The 15,867-nt window shown below is 39.7% G+C and overlaps 1 pseudogene; it reads right to left on the reverse strand.

Moving 5' to 3' along the window:
* Positions 1 to 13,531: 13,531 nt before the first annotated feature.
* Positions 13,532 to 14,552, reverse strand: LOC101607850 (annotated as a pseudogene).
* Between the last annotated feature and the right edge of the window lie 1,315 nt (positions 14,553 to 15,867).

A 15,867-nucleotide genomic window follows, 5' to 3' on the forward strand; every position in this document is an offset into this window, starting at 1 on the left:
ACCTTACAGAAGAGGAAGTAATACTTCCACAAAGTGACTGTAAGACGTGTCAGGAGGCTGATTCAAGCAGTCAGTACTGTCCTTGAACCTTTTAGGAAGGCGTGATGGCACACTCTAATCCCAGCACTGGAGAGGCAAAGGTAGGAGTATTTCCATGAGTTCAAGGCCATGTGAGATTACATAGTTAATTCCAGGTCAGATTGGACCAGAGTGAGATCCTACCTTGAAAAACCAAAAAACAAAAATAACATTGCACCTTTTGTAATATGTTTTTCAATTATAATTTTAGTAAAAACAAATGTACGAATTCGTATTTATTTCCATGCACTTGTATAACTGAATTTTATGATTAGAATTACATGCTTTTAAATAAAAGTTATATTGGAACATTAGGAAGGAGCTGAAGTCAGAGAAAGCTCTTTGGAGCCTCCATTCATAGGGATGCAGCTTTTAGGTGGCTCAGTGGGTAAGAGCACTTGCTGCATAAGCATGAGGCCCTGTATTCAATCCTCAGTACTCACATAAAAATCCAGGTGTGGTCCGTCATGCTTATCTACAAACCCAGTACTGAGGGCGGGGATGGGGGGCAGAAGGCAGAAACAGGAGCATTACAAGAGCTCACTGATCAGAAGGCCCAACTTTTTTTTCTACTTTTTTTTTTTTTTCAAGGTAGGGTCTCACTCTGGTCCAGGCTGGCCTGGAATTAGCTATGTAGTCTCAGGGTGGTCTTGACCTCCTGGCAATCCTCCTACCTCTGCCTCCCGAGTGCTGGGATTAAAGGCATGCACCACCATGCCCGGCTCTAGAAGGCCCAACTTTAAAATGGAAAGACCCAGGTTCAGGGAAACAGGGTGGAAGGACAATAGAGGTGAGCACACAGCATCCGACTCTGGCCTCCAGATTCATGTATGCAAGGGTGTATATCTGCACATACAAATGCATACATCATACAGATGCACAAAGATAAATCGAATATTTACATTGTCTCTCTATTTCCTATACATTTTTGAGAAATGAAATTGTGAGGTAAAAGTCAGTGGTTCCTGTGGAGGGTCATTTGCGTCAGTGATGTAACCACACATAAGTTTCCTGTGTTCCTATAAATAAGCCCCACCCATGTTACTATAATCAATCTTAATTAAACTCATTATATAATAAAAACCAAAATATGAAAGTAAAAGGAGTACTAGGTGGGAAAAGGAAGAGGATCAGCAAGAATGGGAGGGGAAAATGGTGGGAGGGGATAAAAGAGGGTAACGTGAAGGAAGTATGTCTACATTATGAGCACATATGAAAATGACATAATGAATTCCACTAATATGAATAAGTAACATATACTAAAAATAGCAAAAACATGTAGAAATTTGGAGTAAAATATCCAAAGTGCATTTTTTAACATACAATGCCTTTTAAATGTGATCTTAATATCACCTAATAAGGCAACCTAAAATAATTTTTGCTATGATGTCTACATAGCATATAGTTCAACTGTGTTCGAAGACCTGGTGAGCACTTTTACATAAAACGTGTAACTATTTTGCTTAAATAAAACAATACTACTGAATTCTATATAAAACTTTTCCATATCGTCATTAATTTAATTTTGTCAATTTAATTTAACTGTCTATAGAACAGAGCTTAAGAAATAATTAAACAAAGCTGAACAAAATGGCATTTTAGCTTTTTCTATTTAAAGAACAATATCAAAAACCCAAACTAAAATAAACTTAATTCAATATCTAAAACTTCCTCCCACTTACACACTTGAGTTCTGTTTTGTTTCAATGAAAGTATAAGCCATTAGGTAGAAAACATATTTCTGAAGAAAACAGCAATGTTTACTTGTCTGATGTGTTAACAATCTGAATTGTCCCCAACACAGTGATAAACTGTATGATTTCATATACTTCAGAAGAGCCAGTTGATCAGATAAATGTGAAAAAATATGTCACTGTGATTCATGTTTTAATGGTGACTCTTGCCATTCCCCCCTTCCTTTGGCCTTGAGGGAAATGTCATATCTCTGCTGATAATGAAAGTCTCACCCATGTGAAAGGTCCTATCTTTACTATACATTGGGGACTACTTTCTATATTGCTTCTGTAACTCTAAACATTTAAACTGTTCTTTCTAGGGCAAATGCTGCCCTCCAAAACTTAATTTGGCAGAATCCTATGTTGACTCACAGGGAATAAACCGTTCACAGAGTAAACCATTCACCCATTAATATTTCCAAGGCATCGAGGTGTCATTTAGTACCTGGGAAGAGGGTAATTTAACACACGGTACTTTGTAGGAGCCACTGAATGAACAGTTTGCTCCTAAGGAGAATGTAACTCACCCTGGTTCACTTAAGAAACAGCCTCCTATTATAATCAGAATTATTATCCTCCGTTTGCTCCCTTTTTTTTTTTTTTGCCAGAGTCTCTCAGTAACAGCCAGAGGCCTCATTTATAAACAACCTGTACTGTAAAATTCCCACAATGCTCACAGTGTGAAAACACAAAAACATGGTTTATACTTGGTCATATTATTATTTGATTATTACTTCATATGTATTCAGTGCATTTTCTCCAGGGAGCTGAAGGCATTTCATGAAGTTTAAACTACCAGTAGGTATAAATCTATGTCATTGTCTGTAAGTTACAGTTATTTAATAATAATAACTCCAGGACCAAGCACTGTTATTATTTATTTATAGTTAACACATGGGAAGAAAGGAACATTTCAATAAACAAGTCTAAAAATGCTAATTTGAATCTTTTTTTCCCTTATTTTTCTTTTTACTATTGAATTAAATAAATTTGTAAGTTCAAGACTTTCATTGTTTGGTATTGTAATGAATACACAGTAAATGTTATTGAGTAGCCACGGATACTGTATTTTAATTGTATAAAGGTCTATAAAAGAGCCTGTGGAGATAGCTAAGTGAGTAAAGTATATGTCTTGCATGAGTTTGATCCCCAGTATCCATGTAAAATATGAAGCATGCTGACATATGCCTTGTAATTGCAGTCCTGGGGAGGCAGAGCCAAAAAGACCTCCTGGGATGCACTGGCTAGCCAGTATAATCTAAGTGGTCAGCTCTAGGCTAATAAAATACCTTGTTTCCAAAAGAAGTAGAAAGCATTTCTGGGACCCACCATGGGGGGGGGGGTCCTCTAGCCTGCACATGCACAAACACACATGTGCACCCACCCACATATGAATGCACATAAACATGCGAAAAAATAAATAAAATAAAAAAATAAAAATTACCAATAAACTGTCTATAAAATGTTTTTAACCTAGTTTTCTGTAAGCTAGACAGTCTAACTTTCCAGGTTCAGAATAATTAACTTTTCCTTGAATATCCTGGGAAATTTATTTGAATTCCTATTTCACTAGCAGAAACCCATTTCCACTTCTTACCTCCATGGACTGTTCCCATACTTGTAAGGGGTTCATATTGCACAGAATGTATTGTCCCTTAATTTTCTGATGCTAGTGAGTTTTCAGTTTCCAATCAATTTGAGCTCCTGATTTACAAAATTATATTAATACTTTGATTTCATTCCTCAATTAAGCTTGCTTCTATGCCTTCTCTCCCTTTCCCTTTTTTCCTTTCTCTCTATTTTTCCATCCCTCCCCCCAAACCTATAGGCAGTCAACATCCCAAGTTGTAGGCACTAGGTGTTTTCAAATGTCTCCCCTTCCTCTCACAACTCTTCTTTTCCCTACTTGTTCATAGCCTTGCACCACTGAATTTCTATTTAATTTCTTTTTTTTCTTTTCTTTCTTTCTTTATTTATTTATTTTTAATTTTTATTAACATTTTCCATGATTATAAAATATATCCCATGGTAATTCCCTCCCTCGCCACCCCCACACTTTCCCATTTGAAATTCCATTCTCCATCATATTACCTCCCCATTACAATCATTGTAATTACATATATACAATATCAACCTATTAAGTATCCTCCTCCCTTCCTTTCTCTACCCATTATGTCTCCTTTTTAACTTAGTGGCCTCTGCTACTAAGTATTTCCATTCTCACGCAGAAGCCCAGTCATCTGTAGCTAGGATCCACATATGAGAGAGAACATGTGGCGCTTGGCTTTTTGGGCCTGGGTTACCTCACTTAGTATAATTAATCCTTTCCAGGTCCATCCACTTTTCTGCAAATTTCATAACTTCATTTTTCTTTACCGCTGAGTAGAATTCCATTGTATAAATGTGCCACATCTTCATTATCCACTCATCTGTTGAGGGACATCAAGGCTGGTTCCATTACCCAGCTATTATAAATTGAGCAGCAATAAACGTGGTTGAGCACATACTTCTAAGGAAATGAGATGAGTCCTTTGGATATATGCCTAGGAGTGCTATAGCTGGGTCATATGGTAGATCAATCTCTAGCTGTTTTAGGAACCTCCACACTGTTTTCCACAATGGCTGGACCAGATTGCATTCCCACCAGCAGTGCAGAAGGGTTCCTTTTTTTCCACATCCCCGCCAACATTTATGATCATTTGTTTTCATGATGGTAGTCAATCTGACAGGAGTGAGATGGAATCTCAATGTAGTTTTAATCTGCATTTCCCTGATGACTAGTGACATAGAACATTTTTTTAAGATGCTTATATGCCATTCGTATTTCTTCCTTTGAGAACTCTCTATTTAGCTCCATAGCCCATTTTTTGATTGGCTTGTTTGATTCCTTATTATTTAACTTTTTGAGTTCTTTGTATATCCTAGATATTAATCCTCTATCAGATATATAGCTGGCGAAGATTTTTTCCCATTCTGTAGGTTGCCTCTTTGCTTTTTTCACTGTGTCCTTTGCGGTGCAAAATCTTTGTAATTTCATTAGGTCCCAGTGGTTAATCTGTGGTTTTATTGCCTGAGCAATTGGGGTTGTATTCAGAAAGTCTTTGCCAAGACCAATATGTTGAAGTGTTTCCCCTACTTTTTCCTCTAGCAGTTTCAGAGTTTCCAGTCTGATGTTAAGGTCTTTCATCCATTTGGACTTAATTCTTGTGCATGGGGAAGGAGAAGAATCTATTTTCATCCTTCTACAGTTATATATCCAGTTTTCAAAACACCATTTGCTGAAGAGGCTGTCTTTTCTCCAACGAGTATTTTTGGCATTTTTATCAAATATCAGGTGGCTATAGCTTCTTGGGCTTACATCTGGGTCCTCTATTCTGTTCCACTGATCTACATGTCTGTTTTTGTGCCAGTACCATGCTGTTTTTGTTACTGTGGCTCTGTAGTATAGGTTAAAATCAGGTATGGTGATACCACCAGCCTCTTTTTTTGTTGCTCAGTATTATTTTAGATATTCGAGGTTTTATGTGATTCCAAATGAATTTTTGGATTGTTTTTTCTATTTCCATGAAGAAAGCCTTTGGAATTTTGATTGGGATTGCATTAAATGTGTAGGTTGCTTTAGGTAAGATTGCCATTTTCACAATATTGATTCTTCCAATCCAGGAACAAGGGATGTTTCTCTACTTTCTAGTGTCTTCTGCAATTTCTCGCTTGAGTGTTTTAAAGTTCTCATTGTAGAGATTCTTTACTTCCTTGGTTAGGTTTATTCCAAGGTACTTTATTTTTTTTGATGCAATTGTGAATGGGAGTGATTCTCTGATTTCATCCTCTGTGTGTTTGTTGTTAGCATATATGAAGGCTACTGATTTCTGTGTATTTATTTTGTATCCTGCTACATTGCTGTAGGTTTTGATCAGCTCTAACAGCTTGCTAGTAGAGTCTTTAGGGCCCTTTATGTATAGAATCATGTCATCTGCAAATAATGATAACTTGATTTCTTCCTTTCCAATTTGTATCCCTTTTATGTGTGTCTCTTGCCTTATTGCTATGCCTAAGACTTCCAAAACTATATTAAATAAAAGTGGGAACAGTGGACACCCTTGTCTTGTTCCTGATTTTAGTGGAAAAGCTTCCAGTTTTTCCCCATTTAGTAATATGTTGGCTGAAGGCTTCTCATAAATAACCTTTATTATATTGAGATATGTTCCTTCTATTCCCAGTCTTTGTAGGACTTTTATCATGAAGGGTTGTTGGAATTTGTCAAATGCTTTCTCTGCATCCAAGAAGATGATCATGTGATTTTTGTCCTTCAATCCGTTTATGTAATGTATTACATTTATAGATTTGCATATGTTGAACCATCCCTGCATCTCTGGAATAAAGCCTACTTGGTCAGGGTGATCTTTTTGATATTCTTTTGTATTCTGTTTGCCAATATTTTGTTGAGAATTTTTGCATCTATGTTCATGAGGGAGATTGGTCTGTAATTTTCTTTTTTTGTTCTATCTTTGCCTGGTTTTGGTATAAGGGTGATGCTGGCCTCGTAGAAGGAGTTTGGTAGAATTCCTTCATTTTCTATTTCCCGGAAAAGCTTAAGAAGCAATGGTGTTAGCTCTTCCTTAAAAGTATGGTAAAATTCAGCAGTGAATACATCCGGGCCTGGGCTTTTTTTAGTTGGGAGATTATTGATAACTGGTCGGATCTCCATGTTGTTATAGGTCTATATAAGTGTTTAATCTCATTTTGATTTAATTTAGGTAGGTCATATAGATCAAGGAAATCATCCATTGCTTTCAGATTTTCATACTTTGTGGAGTATATGCTTTTATAGTATGTCCCTATGATTTTTTGAATTTCTCTGGAATCTGTTGTGATGTTACCTTGTTCATCTCTGATTTTATTAATTTGTGTGTCTTCTCTCTTTCTTTTGGTCAGATTTGCTAAGGGTTTATCAATCTTGTTTATCCTTTCAAAGAACCAACTCTTTGTTTCATTAATTCTTTGTATTGTTCTTTTGGTTTCTATTTCATTAATTTCTGCCCTATTCTTTATTATTTCTTCCCATCTACTGATTTTTGGTTTGCCTTGTTCTTCTTTTTCCAAGGCTTTAATGTGAAGCATTAGGTCGTTTACTTGTGACCTTTCTAATTTCTTAATATAGGCACTTAAGGCTATAAATTTACCTCTTAGAACTGCCTTCATTGTGTCCCAGAAATTTTGGTATGTTGTGTTCTCATTATCATTTGACTCGATAAATTTTTTGATTTCCTTCTTGATTTCTTCATTGACCCATTCATCATTTAGTAGTGTGTTGTTTAATTTCCATGATTTTGTGTATGCTCTATAGCCTTTCTTGCTACTGATTTGTAGTTTAATTCCATTGTGGTCAGATAGAATGCAAGGAATTATTTCAATTTTCCTGAATTTGTTAAGATTTGCTTTGTGTCCTAATATATGGTCTATTTTAGAGAATGTTCCATGTGCTGCTGAAAAGAATGTATATTCTGCAGCCTTTGGATGAAATGTCCTGTATATATCTGTTAAGTCCATTCCTTCTATGACCTCATTTAGTCCAGATGCCTCTCTGTTTATTCTTTCCCGGGATGACCTGTCAATTGATGAGAGTGGGGTGTTAAAGTCACCCACCACCACTGTGTTTGGTGTTATCTGTGACCTTAGTTCTAATAGTGTTTGTTTGACAAATTTGGGAGCCCCCATGTTAGGTGCATATATGTTTAGGATTGTAATGTCCTCCTGTTGGAGTGTGCCCTTAATCAATATAAAGTGACCTTCCTTATCTTTCTTGACTAATGTCGGACTAAAGTCTACCCTGTCTGATATTAGAATAGCAACCCCTGCTTGTTTTCTAGGCCCATTTGCTTGAAACACCGTCTTCCAAGCTTTCACCCTAAGATAATGTCTATCCTTTGTAGAAAGGTGAGTTTCTTGGAGACAACAAATTGTAGGATCCTGCTTTTTAACCCAGTCTGCAAATCTATGTCTTTTTGTTGGGGCATTGAGGCCGTTGATATTAAGAGATATTATTGAAAGGTGTGTATTTATGTTTGCCTTTTTTTTTTGTGTGTGTGTGTGTGTGTGTGTGTTTCTGGTTTTACCTGCACTCTCTTCTGTTAACTAGTATTTGAGTATTGCTTGTTTTTTCTAGGTTCCTTATATGTGTGCTTTTCCTTTTCTTCAGCATGGAGGATTCTATCAAGTATTTTCTGTAGAGCTGGTTTTGTCTTCAAATACTCCTTTAACGTTATTTAATTTGTTAAGTAGAATAATGTGCTATTTGTGTAAGCTCTATGAAATAAGGCAGAGAAAGGTAATGTTATTTTTTAAACAAATATGGTGTAATAGTATGAGTATATGTTTCACCAACAGACTTAGATGTTTTTTTAGAGCTTATAATTTGGATTTCCAGCTTCCTGGTCAGAGGAGTGTCTCTGTGGGTGGATCCATAAGTCCAGCCCTAAGGTGTTACTGGGGTGGATCTGCATTGCAGCCTAGGGTGTGCAGAGCACGTGAGTTCCGCCAGGGCTCCCTGCAGTTGGAGGCATGCCTGTAGTGCTAGTACTTTTCCTCTCTGCATGGATGTGTGAAAGGGGCAGATTCCTCATCCATTATGAAACTTCCCCTGGATTTTTACTCCTGAAATAAATCCCATTTCTTGCATAAACTGTGTCTCATTTGTAGGTCCATCCCAGCAATGAGGAGCTGACTGAAACATATAAATAGATTAGATAGATGAAGGATGACAAATGATAAATTGATATAAATAGATAAATATAAATATATAAACATTTTCTCACACTCCTTTTCTCTTCTCAATAAAGGAAAATTTTTCAACTTTAATAAAACATGGGGGCAGGAAAGATGGCTCAGCAGTTAAGGGTGCTTGGTTTAGTAGCTTGCACACCAGGTTCAATTCCCAAGTCACCCACATGAGCCAGCTGAAAAAGTGGTGAAATCATCTGTTGTTAATATTCAGAAACCATAGCTATAGCCACCTGATATTCAATAAAAATGCCAAAAATACTCATTGGAGAAAAGACAGCCTCTTCAGCAAATGGTGTTGGGAAAACTGGAAATGTATCTGTAGAAGGATGAAAATAGATCCTTCTATCTCTCCACGCACAATAATTAAGTCCAAATGGATTAAAGACCTTAACATCAGACCTGAAACTCTGAAACTTCTAGAGGAAAAAGTAGGGGAAACCTTGGTCTTGGCAAAGACTTTCTGAATATAACCTCAATTGCTCAGGCAATAAAACCACAGATTAACCGCTGGGACCTCATGAAATTACAAAGATTTTGTATGGCAAAGGACACTGTGAATAGAGAAAAGAGGCAACCTACAGAATGGGAAAAAATCTTTGCCAGCTATACAACTGACAGGATTAATATCTAAGATATACAAAAAACTCAAAAAATTAAATAATGGGCTATGGAACTAAATAGTTCTCAAAAGAAGAAATACGGATGGCATATAAGCATCTAAAAACAAATGTTCTATATCCCTAGTCATTAGGGAAATGCAGATTAAAACTGTATTGAGATTCCATCTCACTCCTGTCAGATTGGCTACCTTCATGAAAACAAATGACCATAAATGCTGGTGAGGATGTGGAAAAAAGAACCCTTCTACACTGTTGGTAGGAATGCAATCTGGTGTAGCCATTGTGGAAATCAGTGTAGAGGTTCCTAAAACAGCTAAAAATAGATGTACCATATGACCCAGCTATAGCACTCCTAGGCATATATCCTAAGGACTCATCTCATTACCTTAGAGATACTTGCTCAACCATGTTTATTGCCACTCTATTCACAATAGCTGAGAAATGGAACCAGCCTAGATGTCCCTCCATGGATAAGTGGATAACAAAGATATGGCCCATTTGTACAAGTTCTACTCAGCAGTAAAGAAAAATGAAGTTATGAAAAACACAAAATCTTTCCACCTGGGCATGGTGGTGCATGCCTTTAATCCCAGCACTCAGGAGGCAGAGGTAGGAGGATCACCATGAGTTCAATGCCACCCTGAAAATACTTAGTGAAATCCAGGTCAGCCTGAGCTACAGTGAGACCTTACCTTGAAAAACAAAAACGACACAAAAAATCTTTCTAAAGTTCACCCACTGTGGTCTGTGAATTTCATTCTTTGAATTCATAAGACAAAAACTTGGGGGCCACAGTGGAAATTTTGTGTGACCATGACAGTCGGCACCCTGACTCCTTGGTTAAAGGCTAGCCAAGAGCCAATAATGACTCTATTGCTCTCAGAGAAACCCCCAAATTCCCATGCCGCTGGGGGTGGGGGAGAGGTAGACAGAAAGAATTGTTAGGGATTTCTGGTCAGCCAGAGAGAGCAAAAATGGCAGCTCCGGGTTCAGTGAGAGACCCCGTCTCAAGGAGCAAGCATCGTAGGTCCTCTCTGCCTCTGCTTGCAGGCACACCAGGCTTATAAACCTGCATATCACATGATACACACCACACACATGCCAAAGAAAAGAAAGAAGAAACAACAAAGACAGCCATGATGCCCCTTGGCAGATAAAGGGATAAATTATGGTACATCAAGACAGTGAAATATGATGCAACAAAGGACATAGAAGGGGCCGGAGAGATGGCTCAACAGTTAAGGCCTGCAAAGTCGAACAGCTGGGCTTCTATTCCCCGGTACTCACGTAAAGCCGGCCGCACAAAGTGGTGCATGCACCTGAGTTCATTGGCAGTGGCTAGAGGCACTGGCATGTGTTCTCTCTCTATCTGTCTGTTTGCAAATAAATAAAAATATTTAATAAAAAAATATTCAGAAACCAGAGGCCCTGGAATGCTCGTTCGTACATGCTCTTCCCCACAAATACATAAATAAAATTTTTAAAAAAGTAACACCAGAATATGGGACTGTGGGCATAGTGAGATGGTAACCTCGCACAAATGAGGCCCTAGTTTCAGTCCTCAGAATGGCAAAAACAAACAAGCAAGCAGAAAAGAAAGAATTTGCTTGTCTTGTGTAGAGTGTACTGCAAGTGGCATGATGGGGTCCAGGAGAGTAGTTGAACCCCCAAATCTAGGTTCATTTCTAATTTTAATCAAGAATTGAATAAAAAAGGCTAAGAAGGATGGTTATTAACTTACTATGTTTGTTGAGGGAAGTACAGAGCCAACAAAAGGCACCCACATGGCTAGAGATCCCATGTGGATGGCCTGGGAAAACCATGGAGAAAAAAGAGAGAAAAGAAAGTTCAAGGAGCTCCTGCCATGTAGGGAGCTAGAGGGATAATGAACCCATGTAAAGAGTAAGGGCTGGGGCTCTCCTGGCTGGGCCCACCTGAGGGAAAAACTCCCCCATGGCTGGAAATCCCTAGGTGGTCAGAGACCTGCCCTCCCCCATAAATATATTTGTAATCTTATAGTGGTGGGCTGTCTTCCAGCTCAGGTGAACCAGAGGGACAGCTGGTCAGTTAGGGCTTGGGGCTGTTTCAGGGAGACATTAGCCCTGACACTTGGCCAACCACAATGTTTAAATCCTATGAAAGATCTGTCTCTCAGGAAGAGTCCTGTTTTCTTGTGGAAAAGCATCTCTAAGGAACTAGGCAAGAGATAAGAAGTCAGATTTTCTTTGATTTCTATCAAGTACAGAGTTTCCTGCCTTTTTCTTTCTTTCTTTCTTTTTTCTTTTTTCTTTTTTTTTTTTTTTTTTTACTTTCAGGGTTCCAGTCACTCTAACTGTACCTCTTTATCATCCCCCACTCTCGTGAGAAGACAAACTAACTGCTGGTAGAGGACAGGGGCAATGATGTCAGATCTTGAACTACTTCTGGCTGAATGGGGTTGCACAAATAAAGCAGTTATAGAGTCTCTCCCAGAGAAGAGAACTGTTCTAAAGGACCCAGAAAGTGTACTGAGGGAGTGCAGGAAGATAGTCTTGGAAGAGAATGTTGTGGAGAAAGGAAAATAAGAAGTTAAAGAGAAATGAGCACACAGCAAACTGGTTGCCTTTAGGGTTTTCTTTTTTGTGGATTTCAAGACCTTGGGGAGCATTTGAGGGAGCCCAGGTAGATGGAGCTGGATTATCTCAGGACATCTGAGCATGAGCTGGCTGAGATTTTCTCCTAGAACTGTTCATCAAATGGCATAGCAGTGTCCGACGTGGTCTGAATCTGTTTCTTTGTGGCTTATAAAGCAAAACAGGTATTAGTAGTGTTATCAGGAATATACACATAATGTTTAACCTTGATGGATATGGTGAATATAGCATATTTTGTATAGCAGCCTTACAGAATACATCTTTGTTCGTCTGTCCCGGGGTACCCAGTGCCGTAGGCTGGTAACATAGAGCCTCTCAGTGCAAGTAGGGGTTGTGCAACATCTTGTTGCCTCAGAACTCAGTTAATGATGGCCTGGCACCAGCGCATTACACCATGGCAGATAAGGAGTGCCGCTGCCGATGCTGAGCCAAAGAGCGAAGAGTGTCGCCCTTACTCTCAACTTGGTAGCTTGGATGTCATTCTGGGGGATGTTTCTGGAACCCATTTCCCTTCTCCCCTCTGTGGGAGCATGGGATATGGGTCCCCTCAAGTTTGTGAATGTTTGTGACTACATGGTTATTATTATTATTTTGAAGGTAATCTCTGGATTTATCACATATGGTTTTACCCTAACATACACATTAGATAAGTCTGATGCTTGTCTTACATAAGGAGCTTTTACCCACATCAAATACTTTGACTCAGTTTGCCCATTTGACCTTTTTGGTCTAGTGAGAAATTTTGACTTTTTAGATCTCCAATATCCTTTCTACATACACACAACTTCATCCTCATATTTAAATGTAGTTTATCACACATAATAAGGAAACCAAAAGGTGTCTATAAATGACATCTTAGTTATTTAAAACCTAAACAAAAGTGAAAATATCAGGTACTGTTACAATGAGCTAATCATTAAGTAATTTGGAAAACATCAATTAAAATTATGTACCTATTTTTTTAATATTTTATTTTTATTTATTTATTTGAGAGAGAGTGAGAAAGATATAAAGAAATAGACAGGTAGACAGAGAGAATGGGTGCACCAGGGCTTCCAGCCACTGCAAACAAACTCCAGACGCGTGCACTCTCTTGTGCATTTGGCTATCGTGGGTCCTGGGGAATCGAGCCTCAAACGGGGGTCCATAGGCTTCACAGGCAAGCGCTTAACAGATAAGCCATCTCTCCAGCCCTAAGTACCTATTTTTACCAAGCACTTTAAAAGCCATGTGGTTTTTAAATGTGGGGTCAGGCTATCACATTGGAACCTTGAATTGGTGATCCTTCTGTCTCAGCTTCCTGAGTACAAGAGACCTGCATCCTCATGCTTAGCTTATTTTACTTTTTGTAATACCTACATGAATAAATGACTTACAGTTATTTAAAGATATATATATAGACACATTTATTTAGCTCCGTGATCAGACTATTACATTTACCAATCAACAGCATGGGTTAAAAAAAAAAAAAAAGTCTACATTAAAACCCTTTGTTGGGATGCTTTACACTTTCCACACAACAGAAACTAAAATAACCTGTGATACAATTAGTCACAAGTGCAGTCCTCGAGTTTTGGGTTTTTTTAAAATTTTATTTTCTATTCTTTGCCCATACATATGAATATTGTCTAAAACATGTTTTCTTTGTAGGAGCTAGGTCCTGCTACCGCAGTGATTGGCTGAGTTCACAAATCTGTTGTAACCTGTAGCTTCCCTATCACTTCTCTGGCTCTCCTCCCCTGCTAAGCTTTGTTTCCTGGCAGTATTAAAATCTTCTGCCACTGCCATAGCTACTGCTGCTGCTGTAATCTCCATAGCCACCTTGGTTTCATGTTTGGCAAGGTATTGACCTCCACCGCCATAAGAGCCAGAGCTTCTGCCTCCAAAATTCCATCCCTTCGTGGGTTCAAAATCTGAAGATTGATGTTGCAATTGCCAATACCACTGTGGCTTCCACCACCTCCAAAATCGCTTCCATCATTTCCACATCCATTATAGCCATCCCCACTACCACCGTATTCTCCTCCTCCTCCTCTGCGGCTGCCACCAAAGCCACCACACCCACTGAAGTTTCCTGCAAGACCAAAATTGTCCATTGCCACCAAAAACACCTCCACCGCCACCACGGAAGTTTCCAGAGCCACTTTGACCTCTTTGGCTCTCTTGCTTTGACAGGGTTTTACTTCACAGTTGTGGCCATTCGCAGTATGGCATGTATGCATGACAATCTTACCAACAGAGATGGTCATCAGAGGCCACAAAAGCGAAGACCGCTGTCTTCCCACTGCCTTTGTCTGTCATCATTTCTATCGCTCCGATTTTTCCATACTGTTCAAAATAATCTCGTAGGTGATGCTCTTCGGTGTCTTCTTTAACGCCTCCAACAAAGATCTTTTCCACAGAAAAGTGTGCCCCTGGTTGGTAAGAATCTTCTCTTGACGCAGCCCTCTTTGGTTCCACAACTGTCCCATCCACCTTGCGTGGCCTTGCCTTCATGGCTGCGTCCCCCTCCTCCACGGTGGCCTAGGTCACAAACCCAAAGCCCCCGGAGCGCTTGGTGTTTGCATCTCGCATTACCGCACAGTCGGTGAGTGCTCCCCATTGCTCAGAACGGCTCCTCAGACTCCCCTCTGTCCTCTCGAAGTGCAGCCCTCTGATGACCGCAGCTGTTTGGGCTCCTGAGGAGACTCGTACTTCGACATGACAGCGGTGAGAGGAGAGGCTTCTGCGATGTTCCCCAGCAGTGTCCACAGGCAGAAAGGACTAAAGATTTATTTGTCAGACTGGAGAGATGGAATAGCAATCAAGGTGTTTGCATACAAAGCCAAAGGACCCATGTTCAATTCCCCAGGGCCCACATTAGCCAGAAGCACAAGGGGGCACACTCATCTGGAGTTCCTTTGCAGTGGCTGGAGGCCCTGGTGCGCCCGTTCTCTCCCTCTCTCTCTCTCGCTCTCTCTTTCCTCTCTCTCTCCTCTCTCTCTTTCTCTCGGTGTGTGTGTGTGTGTGTGTGTGTGTGTCTTTCAAATAAATAAAATGTATTTTTTAAAAGATGTATTTGTCAAAGAGCACTTTGGCAGAAAATCATGGCAGTTAGCAAGCATCATCAGGCATGTCTTTCCTTTTGTGTTTCTATATTTCCTGAGGGACAACATGGTTACCTCCCCTACACACTTAGCACAGCTGCAGGCCTCAGTTCCATGACAGGAAAGAGGCATGCGGATGGGAGCCAGGCCTGTTGAAAAACCTTTCTAGTCAAGTGCCTAGTCCTGGGGCTTGGCTGGGGCAATTGCCATCTCCCATTCATTTAGGTGGCCAGAGACCCTCCCTAGGTCTCTGACTGGCAGCTTGCTCGCTCCAGAGGTTTGGCCTCAAGTTTCCAATGGAACTGGACAGGGGCCAGTGCCACAGAAAGGGCAGAGCCCAGAGCAGGAGTTGAAATTCCATCCTCCCAACCCTCATGGACAACTATGTGTCTTGTGGCACAGAGGTTTATATTGGAAAAGGTGGGGGGGGGGGGAGTGAAAGAGAGAGAGAGAGAGAGAGAAAGAGAAAGCAATCTAGAAGCCATTCTGGCCAGGTGCTTTTGATTCCCTAGCATCTATGTAGCCATGAGGCCACTTCACCCCTGCTCAGCAGAACAAACTTCCACACTCTGGTGCTCACCCTTGTTAAACGTGGCTGGGGGTCCTCATCTGTAGCAAGGTGTTAGGGTCAAGAAAAGTCGTTGAACCCCAAACCCTCAGTTCACTTCTAATTTTAATTAAACAATTGAATAAAAGACTGGATAATTATTAAAGGATAGAAGGATATTTATTAAATTTCATGTATTGAGGGAAGTACAGAGCTAAGGAAAGGCATCTACATGGCCAGAGGTTGCACATGGAGGGCCTGGCACAACCTGGAGAGAGAAAAGAGAAAAAAAAAAGTTCAAGGAGCTCCTTCCATTTGGGGAGTTGGGGAGCATAAAGGAGCTCATGTAGAAAATAAGGACTAGGGGATCTTCTGGCTGGGCCA

Source organism: Jaculus jaculus, chromosome 19, assembly GCF_020740685.1.
Source record: "Jaculus jaculus isolate mJacJac1 chromosome 19, mJacJac1.mat.Y.cur, whole genome shotgun sequence".
NCBI classification, from domain to species: domain Eukaryota; kingdom Metazoa; phylum Chordata; class Mammalia; order Rodentia; family Dipodidae; genus Jaculus; species Jaculus jaculus.